The sequence below is a fragment of the Dasypus novemcinctus genome, chromosome 9 (genome assembly GCF_030445035.2).
Source record: "Dasypus novemcinctus isolate mDasNov1 chromosome 9, mDasNov1.1.hap2, whole genome shotgun sequence".
Classification (NCBI taxonomy): Eukaryota; Metazoa; Chordata; class Mammalia; order Cingulata; family Dasypodidae; genus Dasypus; species Dasypus novemcinctus.
In genome coordinates, this window is record NC_080681.1 from 62,164,509 (window position 1) to 62,185,761 (window position 21,253).

The 21,253-nt window shown below is 40.0% G+C and overlaps 1 pseudogene; it reads left to right on the forward strand.

Annotated features, from left to right (window-relative positions):
• Positions 1–6,431: 6,431 nt before the first annotated feature.
• On the forward strand, positions 6,432–6,614 carry LOC111761985 (small nucleolar RNA SNORA73 family; annotated as a pseudogene).
• The last annotated feature ends 14,639 nt before the right edge of the window (positions 6,615–21,253 follow it).

A 21,253-nucleotide genomic window follows, 5' to 3' on the forward strand; every position in this document is an offset into this window, starting at 1 on the left:
CCAGTCCATAGACTTAGGCTCTGGCTGTCTGGTGTCCGTAACTTGGCCCTCCAAACCTGTCAGGGTGACAGAGGCCCCTGAGTGGGGTGAGTTGAGGAGATGTCCACCTGTTGTTTTCACTTATTGGATGCTCAAGAAGCCAGCTTTTTCAGTCTTTCTCATTAAAAGTCTCAGGCATCTGAAGAGCAATCTTTGGAAACAATTGTGCATCATTCCCAGCCTGGTTCTCTTTAAAGAAGGGTGGAAGGGTAAGCATGAACAGAGGAACCTTCCTGGGTCTTCTGCCTAAGGTTCTGCAACCCTTTCCTTGCCTCTTCTCAGATATGTCTCAGGCCCTAACTGTGGGGAATTTTTAATTTGGGGAAGTCTAAATTTATTTCAGGATGAACAATACCTATCACATACTAGATTTTCAAATATTTGTTGAAAGAATGCATGGGGAATGAATGTATCTCAAGTGGTTGAGTGCCTGCTTTCCACATATGAAGCCCCAGGTTCAATCCCCAGTACCTCCTAAAAACAAAAACAACAAACAAATGAAAAAAGTCAACTTGAGAGAGCCAGTGTAGTTCAGTGGTTGAGTGCTAGCTTGCCATATACGAGGTCCGAGGTTCAATTTCTGGCCCCAGTATCTGAAAAAAGGAAGAAGAAGAAAAAAAAGAATGCATGAATCAATGAAGGAAAGAACTCAGAAATGGATATTTCCAGAACCTGCAACTGTGGGTGACTGACAAGTCTGGGGTAACCAAGGTGACTTAATAGAATTAACCTAGTTGTTTCCACAGATGAACTGAATGCATACTATGTTCCAGATACTGTACTAGATGCTAGAGAGACAGTGGTAAGCAAGACAGTTTCAGTCCCTGTCCTCAAATTTCTTAGAATCTAACAAAGTGTACAGGCAAATACAAATACAGTGTGATAAGTACTGATGCCAGAAGAGAAAATATAGCATGATCCAGTGGGTGCACTTGGGACATTTAACCCATACTGAGGCAACAGGCTTGGCAAGGACTTCTTAGAGGACAACATGATACTCCAGTTGAGGTCTGAAGGATGAATGAGTTAGCTGGGTGGAAGGAGAGGAGGCAAGAAAGCATTGCAAGCTAAGCCAAGAGCAGGTGCAAAGGATAAAAGATGAGAGAGGGCATGGCTCTTTGCAGGAATAGAGAAGCAGTCTGTTATGGCTCTACTGTAGAGGTTCTGATTTAATTAGTCTAGGATGGATCCCAGTCTTGGATATGTTTTAAAAGCTTTCCAGGTGGATGTAATGTGTAGCCAGAGTTGAGAGTCACTAGCCCAGAACATGGGATGAAAGGGAAGGAGTAGTGGGAGATAAGGCTGGAGAAGGAAGCACAGCCAGATCATGCAGGGAGGGCCTGGCAGACCATGTTCAGGAGCTTGAGTTTTCTTCTCTGAGCATTAGCAATGTATTCAAACATTTAAGCAAGGGATTGAATGGTACTTTCAGAATGTCACTATTCTGGAATATGAATTAGAAGGGGTTATGAATAGAAGTAAGAAAAACAGGTGGGAGGCCCTTGCAATAATTCAGCCTCAACTAGGCTAGTGGCAGCAGGGATGAAGAGAAGTAGATGAATTCCACAGATATTCAGGAAGTAGAACTGATAACACTTGAAAGATTGCTGTGGGAGGGAGACTTTGTTTAGACAGTTGGGCAGATGCAGAGTCATTCACTGAGATAAGGATCATAGGAGGGGAACCACCAGGAGGAGGAGAAGCTGATTTGTGGATGTGTGGGTGAGGACATCCACCTGGGACATGTTGAGTTTGCGATGCCAGTGGAACATCCAAGTGAAACAAGTAGTAAACAGAAGGTAGTTTATACCTCAGGTGAAGATGGAAATTCAGAAGTCATCACAATAGAATAGGAATGAGTGAGATCACCCAGGCAAGAGAGAGTGTGGAATGAGAAGAGGAAAATATATTCACAGAATCTCACAAGTTATTGTCTTCCTTCAGGTAAACACTAAATCTATTGAGGGTAATTAGGCTTTTCCTGACCAGTCCTCCTCCAATATGTGAGCTGACTTACCCTAGCCAATGTGAACCCCTGCAGTTGGCCTATATTCAGGCCCTCGCTGTCACTGCAATTGGATCAAACTGATTTGCAATGAAATGTGGGCTGGCAGTTTTCTTGCACCTATGGAGCTTGGCTGCGGGAAGCAGTTCCAAATTTCATGGCTCTGTTTAGAGGTTTCTAAATAGGGTGGTAGTTATATTTTAGACATCTGAAGCATTTTAAAGAAAGTAAGCCTGAATCATCTGAGAATGGGAAAGTTCAACAACTATCTCAATACCAAAGTCCTGGGGAGAATTTGCTGTGGATAAGGGTAGGTAGCCAGTAATGCTTTTATTCTTGATTCTGTGCAATTGTAATTCTATTTTTGGTTTTTAAACTGCAAAGACCAAAGTGCCTGTTATGTCCTCAGATTAACAGAATCAACGTCTGTTTTATCGTAAATAATGACTACAAAGCATTTCTGCACATTAGGCAATTTCTTTTACTCCAAAATATGTCTATAAAGTAAATAAGCCAGGTGTTTGCCCCGTTTTAAAAGTGAGAAAACCAAAACTCATACTAATTAACTTACCCAAAGTTTCAGAAAATGTAAATTAATGGGACTAAAAATCTAATCCGGTTTTGGACTCCAAGCCTACTCTAACCTCCCAACTCTGGCTTCTCCCTCTTTTTAAAAAGGGCCTTTTTAAGCCACTCCAAAGAAGAAGCACAAGAGGGAATAGGAGGAGAATTTGGAAAGAAGCTTAGCAGGCACTTTCAGTGATTATTGTGGCTTTTTATCTTTTGATAGTTTTTCTTTTGCTCTTAATCTCATCCCAGCATAAATTGCTCATGCCTAATACATAAAAGTTTGAAAAAGACTGTCTAAATTGGGCAGAGGGGTCAGGAAAGCCAATTCCAAATGAATTATAAACCCTTAAAACTGGGAGGGACCACTTGATTCATCTACTTTAATCTCTAATTTAGAGATGGGAGAAAGTGAAGGCCAGAAGGGAATGTAACTTGCACATGCTCAAAGTCATCTGTGGCAAAATAGAGACCAGAATCCTAGCCCACTGGTTCATACTCACATTAGAGTATGAAAATAACTTCAGACTCAGAGCATTAAACAAATAAAACCAAAAAATTGGGGGAATAAAGAAACAGTGCACACTCTACTACCCCTTCTGGTTTCCTTTTAGATATGTTTTCATAAGGCTCTGATTAAGAAAATTAATTAAGAAAAATTGTTACAGTACTCATTTTCTCTTGTCTTTTATTAAAGTCATGGGAGGAGGTAGGTGGAAGTACCTGGAAGGTAGAGTGGGTGGAACTGGGAAATTACTCTATAAGATTTAGGTTGGTAACAAAGGGATTTTTGGTTCAACCAGTTTTATTATTCACTAGTCACTAGAATAAACTATAATAATAGCTTGCATTTGTGTAGCATATTCTAATTTACAAAGGGCTTTTATGACATTATCTCATTTGATCCCCTGACAATCCTGTGAGGTAGACAAGGAAGGTATAATTATCCTGCTTTATGGATGAGAAAGCTGAGTCTTAGAGAAGTTAAACGACTTGACCAAGCACACTCTGCCATTAAACAAAAGAGTCTGGACTGGAAAACAAGTGTTCTTACCTAGTGAGCTTAAACATTGGAATGGTCATGCAGCTATGTAGGACTCGAATCCCAGTGAGGCCATCTCTAGAGCCTATACTTTTAGCCACCATGCTCTACTAGGCATTCAACAGATATTTGTTGAGTGTGTTTTGCTTCCTTAGTTCCTTGTGCATTGTAAATATAACCCATGTGCTCTTGCTGAGTTATGTAAATATAAATAATGTGCTCATATCTTATTAGTGGAGACACGTTTGGCAAAGGCTTCCAGAACTTCAGCAAGTCACTGGGCCACGGAAGAAAATGCAAGCCTGTGGCCTAATCCCAGAGTCCCCAGAAGCACTAATTGTAGGGAAGATGAACAAATAGGAGACTGACTCAGAGCCCAAAGAGTATGACTGGAGTCCTCTCAACCTTTAAACTTAGAACTTGGGCATGAGGGAACTGGTATAGTGCATTTTCAGTTGGGCCCACTCATGAGGAAGCCAGATGAAAACTCTTCTTCCCAGGAGTCTTCAGTGTTGTGTGTTCCCTTGCCCTGTTAGCATTTCTTCTTAAAAATTAGTAGCAGTTATTGGCTGGTTTTGAAAACTGTCCAGCTCCAGAAGAGCAAGCCACAGAGCACACAAGGCCTCCTTGGGGCCGGAGCCCTGGGACAAGCAGCTCCATAAATAGCATCTGGACTGTGTGAAAGGGGAGGTGGGTCACGGACACATGCTGGCTTTCCTCAGTGATTGTAAACCAGGGAGTTGGACAAAAAATAGTTCCCATTACTGGTCTAAATGTTATACTAACCTAACAAACACTGAGAAATCCCTTTTAAAACTAATTTGTATTATGAATTGTTTAGGACTTTCCTCTCTTCTTCATTCCTTCTTTCTTTCTCTTGGTCTGTGACTAACATGCCTTTTCCATCTTCTTTGTCAGATGATAGTGTATAAGAAGTCAGCCTGAGTTTTTCTAACTCTATTTATAGAAGACAGTTGTGCTGCTTTAGCCACTACAGGAACTAAAGTTTGGTTCCTGGTTATGTTACAAGCAAAAAATTTACAGAAATGTCCTTGTTTCAAATGTTCCTATCATACCCTCTTCCCATCATACCAAGAGACCTCTGTAAACAACATCTCCCTCCCCCACATCCTTTTTTTATTTAAAAATACTTTTATGATTGTAAAAACAGTAAATGCTAAATTTTTTTCAGAGATTGTACACATATAGCTGAAAATGTAACAGTGTCTCTTAATCTCTTGCCCACAGATAACTGTTAAGGGTTTGGTGTCTTTTCTCATTTGGAGGCTTCTGCAATGATCTATGGGAAAGGTATTGAGAGAGAGAGACCAAAATGAGAAATGCTTCAGAGTAAAGTCAACAAGGTGTGGGAGAAGAGGAAGGTGAAGAAAATTAGCTCCAGTCTTTCATCCTGAGTGACAGGGAGGATGGTGTTTCATAGGTAACCCAGGGGACTAAAGATGTTTAGTCTTTTAGGCCTGGCTGATCATTGGCAATTATCATCGTTTTTCTAAAAGCTACAGTTACAATATATTAAAACCCTACAGGTAGCCTCACAGAAGAGCTGTTTAGTATTCTAAACTCAGAATTCTTCAGCATCTAGATAGAAATTAGAAACCAGGAAGGAAGGAGAAAATTCAAGTGTAGAAGAAACTGACTCACCTATTTGAAGAACCTAAAGTTTTCAAACATCACCTCCAAGCAGCTGCTTATAAAACTTTAGCTCTTGGATCCACATTTTCTATACACACAACCGTGACCTTCCCAATTAATACAAAATCACCATCAGCAAAATGAAGAAAAGGTGAAGGTTGTAACTTGGACCAAATGTACATTTTAAGGCTACTAAAGTGAAATGTAGACTGTTTCTAAGAAATGTGAACTTTGCCAGCCTACCTAAGGGTTACATCATCTAATAATTGGAGCAGACCAAGACTCAAACTTTTGATCCCATCACTCCTGTCACTATTTAATGTTGCAGATACTCATCCTCATATGGATAGCCAAGAAAATTCTGTTGCCTTGACAAACAGGTCCCACTGGTTTTTCCCTTCTTAATTCAGTATGCTGACAAGCACACACTATTAAGAAAGCTGCAGTAGTGTCAGGTCTTACACACCTTGAATGAGTCTGGTGAGGAGAAAAGTCAACCACTGGCCCTGACCTCAGACTGGGAAGGTAATTACTGCTGACTTGCAGCTCCAGTTCTTCTGAGGCTCTTACTCCCTGAGATTGCCCCTCAGGTGAGATTGTGTGTGGGGCTGGGGATCCTGTATATATACTTTGTTTTCTTTGTAATTATTGTAAAAGAAAAATAAAAGTGCAGAGATAAGATGACTATTGGTGCCACTTGGTTGTTTTATTTCATTTTACTTTCCTATTTTAGGTTTTTAATGTTGGCTAAACTAAACCTAAGCTTAAATTTTCTCAGCATAGCCCCAAGGGGTAGACCTAGGATCAATAAAAAGAAAAGGAAAAGGAGGCAATTTTCAGCTAAAGGCGTTTCTAAAGGCACAACCGAAGATGGAATGAGGTACGCTATGACTGCCAAATTTCTTCTACCAGGAGTCAAGTACATATAGGAAGCATGGCCATTTGTTAGGATGTTCTTATTTGGATGGAAATGAAGGCCTGGGGTAAAGTCAGGTGTTTCTTGGGCAAGGCAACTGGCTGACGATCTGGATGGTTTACCAGAAGACATTATTTAGGGACAGTCACCAGATTTCCAGGAAGGGTTATCCCCTTGAAGGCTCATAAGTACACCAAGAGGTGATTAGTACAACGTGAATATCCGTGGGAAGTCCCTCTCCTCGGGCTCTGTCCAGGTGGCCCTATGATGTATAGTCCCATTCCACATGTTAGAGATGAAGCCAGGCCTCGAGCTGGCACCTGCATATTCCTACAGCTTCTCAAGAGTCCTATGGACAATGACTGAGGAGACAAACCATGCAGGAAACAGCTCTCCAGGGTACCCTAATCTGGATCTAGGTTCAGTTTACCACATGTCCAAGAGAAGTACATTTTGTCTTGTTTAATCTACTGGTGAATTACACTTACACTTTCTACCTTTGTTTTACAAAATTCTCACAGAATTCCAAAGTAGCTAAGATTTGAGAATTCTCCAAAGAATTCCAAAATACCTCAGATTTGAGGAGAGAAGAGGAGCAAAGCCTTTACATTGAAATACAAGGTGGGAAAGTGGATACTATACTATTTGGAAGATGATCGTGGAGGGTTTGAAAATTGGCACACGTATCTCCATGTCTGGCTTTTTAAAAAACTGAGTAAATCAAAGAATTCCAGCCTTAAAAACAGAATCATGGGAACTGATTAGAAATGCAAATTTTCAGGTGACCCCAAACCATTTACCAGTTTTAATGTCTAAGGTAATAAATAACCCATGTATTTGGAGAATAAAGGCAAAGTAGATTAGCCTAATAAACTAATGTATTTATGAATTCAAATAAAGATGACTTTGAGGGGAAAAAAGAGGTGATTAGATGCTAAGAGACTAATTTACTAAACTCACGAGAGACCTATGTCTCAAAACTAGAGAGCCATTTACTCATTCCCATTGGGAAATACATCTACACAGCATATTGGATATATCAGTCAATTGACTGCCTTCTTCACTGTGAGGGAAAAGAACAAAATTTAAAGACATCATGTTGTCAAGACTGTATAGTTATGGATTTTATCATACTTTTATTTCTTTAGGAATAGAAACTATTTCATGAAATTCAAGTCTATTTACAGGATTTTACATTATCACCTTTGGAACATGATTCCAACTTCTGTCTTTGGTTATGTTTTCAAGAAAAGGTCTGCCTTTATTTGGGGGTTCACAGGCTCTCTTCTAGGTCATTGCCTCAGTTACTGAGCTGATGCCTTACATTCGGATTCTTGCTAATGCTCTTCTCACAGGGTTCTGTGTTGTCAGTTCTGAGAAAAACTTGCTGTTGACCCCTGTCCTGACTATAGCGTATTCATTTATTGAATGGGAAGACCTTGATGGTTCTTTTGAATTCAGGTTTTATGGTTCTATGAATAGAGCACGGGAAGGAGAAAGGGGTGGAAAAAATTAGAGAGCTGAGGCAGGAGAATAAGGAGAAGGCCAGATATAATAACTAAAGAAACTATTTTTTTTTTAATTTTTTTATTTTTTATTGACTTTGTAATAATATTACATTAAAAATATATATGTGAGGTCCCATTCAACCCCACCCCCCCACCCCCCCTCTCCCCCCCCCCCAATAACACTCGTTCCCATCATCATGACACATCCATTGGATTTGGTAAGTACATCTTTGGGCACCTCTGCACCTCATATACATTGGTTCACATCATGGCCCATACTCTCCTCTATTCCATCATGTAGGCCCTGTGAGGATTTACAATGTCCGGTGATTACCTCTGAAGCACCATCCAGGGCAGCTCCATGTCCCGAAGACGCCTCCACCTCTCATCTCTTCCTGCCTTTCCCCATACCCTTTGTCCATTATGTCCACTTTTCCCAATCCAATGCCACCTCTTCTATGTGGACACTGGATTGGTTGTGTCCATTGCACCTTTATGTCAAGAGGAGGCTCAGATTCCACCTGGATGCTGGATGCAATCCTCCCATAAGAAACTATTTTGACTGAGGTCAGAGACATGACATTACATACGTTTAATTTTCTTGACTTTGATTTTTCATTGGCCAAATGCCACTTTGGGCAGCTATAAATCCAAGGTGGCTCTCCTATGGCACAAACTATGCAGCTGCTCAGGATCATGCCTGCACAGTGTCACCACTGTGTGGGAGCCCATGAACCGGATCACCAAGAACACCTTCCAACTCCACACCGGAATTGGTTTGGCTTCAATTCTATATTCAGCTGAGTAGCTTCATTCCAGTCACTCATTTGTTCAAACCACTCTTACTGATCAATGAGCCAGATGCTGTCTAGAAAAATGAGTAAGATATTGTCCACTCAAAGTTTAAAGAAGAAAAAAGATGTACAAAAATGGCTTTAAAGCACAAACTATGTGTTTTGCTAAAGGAATATGCAAAGTATTGGTGGACTCAGTAGAGAGAAAGAAGAACTCTGCCTGGCTGGAGAGGCTTCTGAAGAGAAGGAAGAATGGTCTACCAGTCAGGGTCCCACCGGGAAGGAGGAAACACATGGCAATATTTTTTTTTAGGAGGTACCAGGGATTGAATGTGGGACCTAGCACATGCAAGGCAGGCACTTGCTCTGCGTGGTAATTTTTTTTTCAAGTTATTTTTTAAAGATAATTATAGAATACACTGCAGTTGGAAGAAATAATACAGAGGATCTATTGTACCTTTTGCCCAGTTTCCCCCGATGATAATATCTTGCAAAACAATAGTGCAATATCACAACCAGGATACTGACATTGATAGGGTCACGATACAGACATTTCCATCCCACGAGGATCCCTTGTGCTGTGCTTTTATAGCCATACCCACTTCCCTCCCACCCCACTCACTACTTAACCCTTAGCAACCACTAATCTGTTTTACAATTTTGTCATTTCAGAAATGTTATATAAAAGGAATCATACACTATATATGCTTTGGGGATTTTTTTTTTCTTTCACTTAGCATAGTTCTCTCAAGATTTATCCAGTTTCCTATTTGTATCAATAGTTTGTTCCTTTTTATTGCTGAATAGTGTTTCATAGAATGGCTTTACCACAGTTTGTTTAACCATTCATCCGTTGAAGAACATCTGGGCTGTTTCTAGTTTGGGGCTATTACGAATAAAACTGCTTATAAACATTTGTATACAGATTTTTGTGTGAGCATAAGTTTTCTTTGCCCTGGGATTAATGAGCCAGAGGCAATTTCTGGGCCATATGTTAGCTGCATTTTAATTTTGTAAGAAATTGTCAAACGGTTTTTCAGAGTGGTCCTACCATTTTAGATTGTCACCACAATGTATGAGTGATCTAGTTTCTCCATATCCACATCCTTGTCAGAATTTGGGATTGTCACTTTTTTTTTTTAATGGGAAGAAGGCACTCAATTACCAAGCTACACCTGCTTCCCATGTCAGTTTTTTTAAAGATTTGTGTATCTTCCCCCCTTCCCCTCCTCCCACCCTGCTGTTTTGAAGTCTGTGTTGCCTTCTTTTCTCATTTTCTCTCCTCTAGGATTCACTGGGATTTGATCGTGGAGACCTCTGATGGTGAGAGAAGTTCCTTGTCAATTGCACCACCTCAGTTCCTGGTCTCTGCTGTGTTTCACCTTGACTCTCCCCTTGTCTCTCTTTCGATGCATCATCATCTTGCTGTATGACTCACTTGCACGGGGCACTGGCTCACCATGCGGGCTCCACATGGGCAGTCGTGTGGGCACTGGCTTGCTGTGCAGGCACACTTTCTCTTCTTTTTCACCAAGAGGCCCCAGGGATCAAACCCAGGTCCTCCCACTGGTAGGCGGAAGCTCTATCACCGGAGCCACATGCGCTTCCCATTATTTTTAATTTTAACCATTCTAATAGTTGTAGGGATATTTCACTATGGTTTCAATTCACTTTTTCCTAAAGACTAATTATGCTGACTATCTTTATCTGTGCTTATTTGCCATCTGTATATCTTCTTTGGTGAAATGTATCATCCTGTCTTTTGCCAATTTTCTAATTGAACTGTTTGTTTTTACTGTCGAGTTTTGAGAGTTCTTTATATAAATATTAGTCCTGTGTCAGATATATGGTTTGCAAACATCTTCTCCCTGTCTGTAACTTATCTTTTCATTCTCCTAACAGGCTCTTTTGTAGATTAAAAGTTTTTAATTTTGACTAAGTCCCATGTATGGATTATGCTTTTGGTAGAAGTCTAGGAACTCTTTGGTTAGTCCTTGATCCCGAAGATTTTTCTCCTGTGGGAGTAGGAGGGGCACAACATTTCTATTGGCTGGGGGTGGAAAGCTAAGCTCTCTAGTGGTCTGCCCTGACACCATGGTGTGGGAGATGTCTCAATGATGCCTATTGGAGGGTGGGGGTGGGAATTCTGGCTCCTTACTTGCCCTTCTCTGGTACCACCCAGCACCCTAATGTAGCCTGGTGAGGGTAGAAGTCTAGGCTCCCCACTTGGCCATAGCTGGCATGGATGGGCGTGGGGCCACAGTTTGTTCTGACATGTTTGGGTATAGTAATTTGTAGACAGAGTGTTTATTATCTAAAAGTCTTCTGCTTCTTGGGCTTTCCCTTGTCTTGTCCTTTGCCTAGAGAGAATGAGGCTTTGTTGGGATTTTTATTGTCTGTGCCTCTTGGCATTTCCAGCTTGCTGGTTCTGGGATATATGAGGTGAAAAAATGATTCAGGGGAAGTGGATGTGGCTCATGCAATTGGGTTTCCATCTGCCTATAGGAGGTCTAGGGTTCAATTCCTGGGGCTTCCTGGTGAAGGCAAGCTGGCCTGCGTGGAAAGCTGGCCCACTCAGAGTGCTGGCCCATGCAGAGAGCTGGCGCAGCAAGCAGATACAACAAAAAAAGACACAGAAGAGAGACAATAAAAGACACAGCAGACCAGGGAGCTGAGGTGGCAGAAGAGATTAAGCACCTTTGTCCCAGGATCGGTTCCTGGTGCCACCTAAAGAGAAGACAAGCAAATACAAAAGAATACACAGTGAATGGACACAGAAAGCAGACAGCAAGCACAAAACAGGGGGGGCAGGGAAGAGGGGATAAATAAATAAATCTTTAAAGAAAAATGATTCAGGGAATTCATCACTGTGTTATTCTTTCGGTCCCAAAGTCCCTAACAGGTCTGCTCTCTTTCCACCTTTCAAAATCTTCTTATATTTGTTATATATTTGTCCAGGATTTTGAGTAATGTTTGGTAGGAAAAAGTATGTCTACTCTATCCTCCTAGAGGCAGAAGTCTCACCCAGTAATTTGAACAGAGAAATTTTAATGTAAAGAATTACTGACCATAAAAGAGGATTCGAGTAGTGAGGGAATTGCCAGTAAGACATAAAGAAAACTCTTAAGAATATAGGAATAGCAAATATAAGGAGAACTCACTAAACTCAGAGCTGAAATGGAGCATCCTCCTTTCCCCATCTTAGATCCAGTCCTTGTCAGAGAAGGCTCACTGAATGCCAGAGAAGTCACTGTACAGATGCTCTGGTGCAAATTGCTGGAATTTCCTGGGGAAGTCTGTTCACAGGGAAGTGTCTCCCCAGGGACACTCTACTATCATACTATCCCTGAGGAGTGCTGGGGGAAGCTGCTAGCTACAAGGTGCTGCTGGCTGCTGTGCACTATAGAAGTTGTGAGTGCATTGCAGGAGTTGGTGAGTGCACTGCAGGAGACTGCTAAGTGAACACACCAGAATCAGGCAGCAAAAACTTTCCTCCTATAATGTCTCTCCAGTGCTTTCTATTGACAGAGCTTCAGTGCCAGCTAGCAAAAGAAAAATATTTAAAGGGCCCAAGTCCACTTTTGTAGAGCAGACAAAAAGGATGCATTTGGAGCTGAGAGTCAATAAATTGATAACCAGTACAGGTGGGTAGGAGTTTTTGGATGAGAAAAGAGAGGAAGAACGTTATAAGCAGAAAGAAAAAAAATATGAAGAGGCACAGGAATGTGAATAATTTTAGGTGGCTGGTAATAAAAGGAGGGAGGATAAAAGAATTACTGTTATCACTACTGCTAGAGCCAAGTGATGCTTATTATGAGTACTAGGTTCTAAGCACTGTACAGAGGACTTTATGTATATTATCTCATCTATTTCTCCCAACAACTCTATAAGGCTATCATGACCTCCATTTCATGGATGAGAAAGCCAGGGTTCAGAGAGGTGATTGTGCTAAAGGGTACAGTGCTAGAAAATAGTGTATGTGGGCTTCAGATCCCAGCAGCAGGACTCTAGAGTCCCATTAAGGAGTTAGGCCCCGCAAGGAGTTTATTTTACTTTATCCTAAATGCAAGGGAAGCTGTCAGAAATTTGAAGTAAGGGAATAATATCAAATTTGTGGGGATGAAAAATTTCAGAGGTCATGGCAATCACAACAGGCCATAATAACCAGTTGAAAGTGAGGAAAAGGATGAGGTTAAAGAGAACTCCCAGGTTTCCAACTAGGAAGACTTGGTGGATGGGGATGCTATCCCCTGCCACAGAGCCTATAGGACAAGCAGTTTAGCTCAGAAAGGTGAGGGGATTTGTTGGGGGCATATTGAATTTGCAGTGTATATAAAACATTTTAGAGAAGCATTATTGGAGTTGTGGCCTATGAACCTTACTCTCCTTGCAGCTTTATAAATACGTGCTTCTGGTAAAAAGTAAAAGAATAGGTTTAGAATTCATTTTAGCACTGAGAGGCACCTTCAAGTTTACCTAGTTCAATATCCCTCTCCTCCTCAATTATAGATGAATTTCTTTCCAAAGAAAGAACATTAACTACAAGGAGCATTTAACTACAAGTAATTGCCTCTGGGGTCTGAGAAAGTCTTGATATCATAGAACCCCAGGTTTCAGGCTGCCCTCAGATCTCCAGAGGTGCCTGTCTATAAAATCCAGACTGTCATATCCATAAGAGAAAGAGATGCACTGAAATATTCATCTAGAAAGCTACCAATTATCCATGTTAACAAGCAAAGGGATAGACTAGATTATTAAAATCCAGATGTAAATTCCCAAATTCCAAATGTTAGCTGCATATATCAACCTACTGAATCTTTAAGAAGGTTTGGTTAAACAATAGAAAAACTGCCCTGTGCAAATTTCACCTGCTGCTCTTACTTTTTTGCCAATATTTCATGTAAAGGGAGAAATGGGGCATAAGTAATCAGACTGGATTATCAGCTCGCAGGTACTTTGAGTGAGAATGGTATGAATTGGTAGGGGCTGAATCTCAGCCTTTCCATTTACTATGTGACATTAGCTAAATTACATAACCTTTTGTAAAGTGAGGTTAATTATTTCTCATGCAAAAGTTTGTCACAAGGACTAAATAACATAGAAGGTTTGCAATAGGCCTTACCTAAAGAAAGTATTAATAAAAAAGAGTTCTCGTGTTGTGCTCCTGATGATTTCCAAAGAGAAAAGACAAATATTTGTATTTGAGTGCAAGGGTAATTCCTAACTGGGCCTTTCTTACCAGCCAGTTTGTATTTGCTTATACCATCCTTACTTTTCAGCATGAGTTGGAGTAACAGACAGAAGAGAGGTGTACTAGATGTTTAATATTTTGGTAACACTAACAAAGGCCTTTCTTAAGGAGCTTTTTGAAAAGTAGAATTTAGTGATCACTGCCTACATGATGAGCAGAGGATGGGCACTTTAACATCTGACATTCTGGCTTCCTTTCAGTGCACCCTCCAAGTCATTTCTGAGATCCAGAAAGATGAAGAGTCACATACACACAATAGGGAGCTGGCTTGAAAACTGAGCCTGGGATCCCGATTGGAGTATCCTTTGTAATTATTAATATATGATCTGAAGGAGTTACTCAGCTTCTTTATGCCTCAGTTTCCTCATCTCTTAAATGGGTTTAGACTTGTCTTTGGGGAAGTTATGCGGGTGAACTAGGTCAAGTCTATAAAACACTTGGGGACTTGGGGAGAAAAACATTTACAAACTTATAAACTTCATTGTCATCATCATATTATTATTGTTGATAAAGGGGACTACTAGTTCAGTGTACATGCCAATTTCAGAATTGGAAATATTTATTATAGAGAATGTAAATCTGAAGACACCTCTTTCCCCACTCTCTTTTCTGCTGCCTTAAAACATCCTACTCCCAGAGAAGTACATTTGCTCATAGAATTGACATTTTATTGTATAAGAAGCCTCCTGAGCCATCACCCCTCTTTTTCTTAATGTTTAAGGGTCTCTAATAGTGTGTTAGGTGAAAGTAGAAAGGTTTTCACCTACCTGTAACCTTCTCTGTAATGTAATACCTTTTTTGGTAATATGAACAGCTAACAGTGACAGAACCCAGCGTACCTCTGGTATTATGCTAAGAGTTTACCTGCCTTGTTTCACTTAAATCTCAAAACAGCCTGGAACACTCTTCATTCTCTCACTCTCTTTAGTCTTTACTCAAGGTTACCTAATTATGGAGACTTTTCAGACCACTCTATATAAAATACTAACCTGCTCTATCACCACCCCAGCCCCTACTGGCTAACCTGCTTACCTGGTATTATTTTTCTCCATAGCATGAAATGCCATCTGACATATTTAAATGCTGGGTTGTTTTGTTTTGTTTTGTTTGGTATAATCTCTGTATCTCCCACTAGAATGCAAGGGCTGTAAGGATGGGAATTTTGTTTTGTTTACTGCCTATCCTCAGCATCTAGTACAGTGACTGACACATGATGGGTTCTCCCCACCCTCCCCCAAATATTTGCAAGCAAATGAATGGCTCTTTGAGTTAAGTGGGATTATACTATTTTACTGGTGATGAAAAGGAGGCTTTCAAGATCTGCCCTTGGTCATACAGTAAATGGTAGCACTGGGACTGGAAACATTCTATTGGATTCTAGCCTGATGGCCAACCACTGACTGCGTGCTCCATCACCTTAAGGGAAGATCCCAAACATGATACCTTATTGCTGAAGCATGCTTCTCTTAAAAGAGTCATGAAGGTGATAGAAATGAGATGAAGGCATGGGATGTGTCTCAAGTACAAATAAGCTGAGGAAAATAGTTGGATTTTAGTAAATTCTCTCCTAAAACATGTCATATCTTAATAAGTATGTTATCAACTTTCTCTTCTGGTCTAACTATGAAGGTCTATAATTTCAGGGGCCCCAGATCCTTTCCTTTCCACGTTTACTTTCCATTATCTTTCTGTCAGTTTGCTGGTACCACAAATTTCTATAACAAGGAGAAAAGGGGAACAAATATTTATTAAGTACTTAATATACACCGTCACTGTGTTAGGTACGCTACCTTCTTACCTCTGCTACTCACCTAATCACAAAGCATAAGTAGTTTATATACACATTTTATAGAACAAGTTAAGGCCAAAAGAAGCTAATTATTCACTGACTTCAAAGTTCATGCTCTTTATCTGTATAGATTAGTGAAGATAGCCAAAGAGATTGGAAGATTTACCTATTGGGTAAACTCGTTTTTCTGCTAGGATTATTTGGTTGACTAGGATATTGATGACAAATGCCAGTTGTTAAATATGTTGCAATCAGACAGAGCAAAAACGTCAAGATTTGGATCTCTGTACTTGGTCAGGATATGGTCACCAGTGTTTTCTAAGAGTTGTCTTCAGATGCTTTTCAGTGTGGGAAAAGACCAGGGTCCAGAGCTAAGCATGCTCTACCTTGATGCTTTACTCTCTTCAAAGAGGATGCCTTGGAAAGAAAGGCCTGGTTAAAATAAGTTATCCAAGGAGTGTGGTATAGTCAGGCTGTGAGAAAATGGATCTGACTCTGGAAAAAGAAAGGGAAGGAGCATTGAGGGAATGCAGCCCCAAGAGAAGAGAGGGGGTTGACTCCCAGGGAAGGACTGCAATTGGACAGAACTCTTTCCTCCCCACTCTCTACTCTTCCTCCCCTTCTCTCCTAATCCCACCCCTACCCCCACATTCATTCTATCCACCCCCTACTTCCTTCATTCTCCTGCTGCCTGCATTCTAAAAGGCTATGGGGAAAACACAAATGCCTAAAAAACATAAGAAAAGCTGCCAACCTCCCTGGAAACCTGGGAAATGGAAATTTTAAACAAAGCTAACAAACCTTGGTAGAGTTTTAAAATGAAGAGGGATGTAGTCAGAATATTTTTCAAATATCCTCCTTAGTTTGACTCAGATTTTAATGCAGTGTGTAATTCTTTGAGTACAGCTCGAAAAATAAACGATTCCATTTTAGGTTGTAAACAAATATGTTAATAAATACACAGGTGTTTGAGTATTTATACTCAAGGATATATTTCCCATATATCCTTGTATATGGGAAAGTAGTTTTGCAATTAACCAGTTACCTTTCTTTTTCCATGTTTGAAGTTCTTTTACCTTGGGACTTTATAAGGTCCAAGAAACCCCAAAAATGACCAGTGAAGAAAAATCAAAGGCAAGGCACATGAACAATTTAGTTTGTAAACCTTAATTGACATATGCAATAAATTTCATTTAATAATAGGTCATGACTTATAAGTGGTATTGAGGTTAACTGTGTAACTCAGAAATCTTCTTAAAAGTTACAAAAATTGAAAGCTGGTTTGGTGTTTCTTGTTTTTCTTTTTTAAAAACTCATTCCATGGCAAGACCCAACCTGACCTGAATTCATTTAATGACAAAACCTGAATGGAGCTCCTATGTCATGTTGGCTATTTATAATCTTTACTTCCCTTTTAACATGAACATTCATATATTTTGCTGCAGAAATATTAATGCTTGATTACAAATATGGGTCTACTGTAGATACCACTGGAGTGCCATATAATATACCTTATATGCACATACTATCTTTCTAAAATCTGAAAATTTCTGAATTCTGAAAGTTTCTGGCCTCAGATGTTTTGGATAAGGGATTGAGGGCCATTTTCTAGACTCAGTGTTAATAGTTGCATAAAAATGTTAAAGAACAAAAGTATCTTAGAGATCATTAAATCCAAAATCTTCCCCTTTTAAAAATTTCTTTATTTTTTCTTCTCCTTTTTAAAGGAGAAAACTAACTTCCATAGAGTAAGTGCCTCCAAACATGCAAATGATTACTCATAAAGCTGGGACCAGAATCCCCACATCTATCTCATTCTAGAGAATTTTGCCACAGAGTGGCCCCTATGCTGTTGTGGCCTGAATCATCACCTTTTCACTGACTGTTATTTCATCTGTCCTCTCTGAGGGGCTGAGAAAAGTCCAGATCATGTTTGTTTTGCAAGGCTCTTCATGTATATTATTGTGGAAAAATATATATACAATAAAATTTGTCATTTTAAATGTATGCTTCAGTGGCATTAACTACATTCGTGAGAATAATCAACCATAATAGTTATTTATTTTAAAACTTGTTGATCACCCCAAACAGAAATGCTGAAGCCATTCAGCAATAATTCCCCATGTCCCCTCTCCCCAGTCCTTGGTAACTTCTAATCTGCTTTCTGACTCTTTGAATTTACCTATTCTACATATTCCGTATAAGTGCAGCCACACAATATTTGTCCTTTTATGTTTGGCTTATTTCATTTAGCATGTTTTCAAGGTTCACCCATGTTTTAGCATATATCAGAACTTCATTCCTTCTTTTTTTTTTTTTTTTAAAGATTTATTTATTTAATTCCCCCCCCTCCCCTGGTTGTCTGTTCTTGGTGTCTATTTGCTGCGTCTTGTTTCTTTGTCCGCTTCTGTTGTCGTCAGCGGCACGGGAAGTGTGGGCGGCGCCATTCCTGGGCAGGCTGCTCTTTCTTTTCACGCTGGGCGGCTTTCCTCACGGGCGCACTCCTTACGCGTGGGGCTCCCCCACGCGGGGATACCCTTGCGTGGCACGGCACTCCTTGCGCGCATCAGCACTGCGCATGGGCCAGCTCCACACGGGTCAAGGAGGCCCGGGGTTTGAACCGCGGACCTCCCATGTGGTAGACGGACACCCTAACCACTGGGCCAAAGTCCGTTTCCCGAGAGTTGGTTTTTTGGTGTTTTTGTTTTTGTTTTTAAAGGAGGTACCAGGGATTGAATCCAGGACTTTGTACATGGGAAATAGGCACTCAACCACTTGAACTACATTGCTCTCTGGTATATAGATCTTTAAATGCTGAAATAGGGTTATAAAAACTGAGGTAACAAAAAATCAACAAAGAAAGAATTTTTAAAAATTTTTAAAAATTGAGGTAATGCTTATATTAAATGGTTTTTGGTAACAGCTTTGTTAACATTTTAAAAATTGATATATTTGTGCTATTAACAAAATAATGTCAGGATTTATTAAAAATATTAATTGTATTACATTACAAGTAATATGATCCAATAATAGGAACACAAGTTTCAAGTTACATAATAAACATAATCTTTCAATTCTGTTTAAGTATATCTCATGACAGACATATATAACCTCATTTGGAGATAGTGTCAAAAGCCTAAATTTTGGGGACTTTGAATGAGAGGCCTAGGCCACAGACCTCCCTCGGCCATTCCTGTGCCAGGTCTTCTGGACTGTCCCTTGATTGCTTTCCTGTTTTAATGCTAATCTTTCAACTGCCTGGAACTGTCTGTCAAGCATGGGCTTTCCTTGCATTAATGTATTTCTGCTATTGAATTTATGTTATTCTTATGTTATCTTTCTGTACCTGAGAAGTTCAGGAGTCATGATTCTCTTTCCTATAAAAAATATGCTCTAGAAGGCCTGTGACTTTTCTCTAACTTGGGAGAAGAACCGGCTGTTTGGAGCCTCTGTGGCTTTAGTCTGTTGAAAAATAGGATCTCTCCTGGGCCAAGTGCTGCCCAGAGGACTTCCCTCTTACTCAAAAATCTTTTCCTCTTTGGTTGTTTCCTGCCTTTCACTCTAATTGTCTCCCTTGGCAGAGGAACCACCTGTCCTGGTCCTCTAGAGGCTGAATGCAGCCAACTGACCTAGGACTTTCTGTTTAACCACTTCGTGCCTAACGTATATAGGTTATTATTCCCTTTCTGTAGGTTAGGAGATTGAAGTTGAGAGAGGTTATATAACCTTGCCCAAGGTTTTACAGTTAGTAAATGGCATAGCAGTGACATCAAAATCCACGTGGTCCATTCTTTCTTTTATAAAGCATTTGTAACTTATTATTCAATGTCATAAATCACATAACTCTACTATCCTGTGACCCGTTTCTCTCTTTTCCACAAGAAACCCAATAAGTGCTTTGCTAAATAAGTGAATTCTTTATGAAATGTGAAGTAACCGTGAAAGAAAGAAAGAGAAAGAAAAGAAAGATTAATTCATAGAGCTAATATTTCTTAAATACCTACTGTGTGCCAAGCCATATTTTTGGCATGACTTATTCTTAATGAAGTGTCATGGGATCCTAGTGATCAATTCTTCCTATTTTAGTAATTCACAAACTATTCCTCTAACATGCAATTCCAGAATCTAGCCTACATTAAAGTACCTAAGTTGCAGTTTGTAAAACCCAAATTTGTCACTTTTTAGAAAATCAGAATATTTATACATATTTATATCCCCAGAAGACTTATTCTCCATGATGCTAAGCAAGATAATCAAAGTTGTTCATCTTCCTCATTTTTAACTTCTTTCCATGGATCCAATAAACTTTATTGCAGAGTACAACTTTGTTCACATTTTGGTTGACTATTATTTTTAACAGTAATGCCTATTTCTTCAGCTCATTCTGAGGCAAGTATACTGCCCGCATTATTCTTCGAAGGTCTGCCCAAATGAGATAGAAACCTGACCTCAAGGAAACCTTACTGCTAGATCTGGGATTTATATTTCATTGTGTAATATCAGCCTCCTATGTAATTTGGCCTACTCATAGACTTGCTTTTTCAGCATTTTCCTGGTTAGGGCTGCCTATAGCTGTTTTTTATTTTGCTGTTGTTGTTTGTTTTTGGTGTGGGGGGAGGATTTCTGGTTATCTATTGCTGAATAACAAACCACCCCAAAACTTAGTGACTTAAAATAAAAAATTTATCACTCTGTTCCATGGCTCTGTGGGTTGACTGGGCTCAACTGGGAAGTTCACATCTGAGATCTCTCAAATGGCTGCATTTAGAAAGCTGTTAGGTCCAGGACCTGTGGAGTCACATAGGGACCCATGCTTAGGATCTCATACGTGGTTCAATGCTCTGCTGTTGCCATCTCAAAATTCTTAATACTTGATGAGCAAGAGGCCCCAATTTTTCATTTTGCACTGGATTCTGCAAATTCTGCAGCTGGTCCTGACTGAGGCTGCATCAGCTGATGCCTTGCCTAGGATGGATGTCAAAGATGGCTCTCTCATCAGTTTGGCAGCTGATGCTGGCTGTTAGCTGGGAGCTCTGCTGGGCCTGTCACCTGGAGTCCCAAACATGACTTCTATGGCTCAGTCTTCCAAGAGAAAGCATCTCAAGAGCAAGTCATCCAAGAGACCCAGGCAGAAGCTAAAATTCTTCATACTACCTTGCCTCAGAAGACCCAGAACATCACTTGGAACCCATTGCATTGATTAAGCAAATCATTGAAAGCACCTCAGAATCAAGGATAAGTGAATTAGACTCCACCTCTTAATGGGGGAGTTGTAAAATCACATTGCAAAAGAGCATGTGGGTTGAAATAGATTGTTGTGTTCATCTTTGGAAAATACATTCTACTACAGGAGTAATTGGGGCATGCTATTGCTTTGCTTGAGTGCTCTGCCTGTCACAGGATGCCTTATAAGCTCTACCCTATTGGTGGATTTTCATTATCATGTGTGGATACACAAAGCAGCTTCAGAGTATCAGTCTTATTTTTTTATTTCTTCCTAACATGAAGAAAATAGGTCTTAAACAGAATGTCTTCAAACCAAGCATATGCCTATGAAAAATGTGCTTAAGGAGGATTCTGACGTCAAAGCGGGGTAAGGGCCTGCTGGAAGGAATTACTTTTTGTGCTCTTGCCACAGGTTCATGTTGAACAAAAATATCAAGTTTTTCTAGATTACATTAGCAAATCT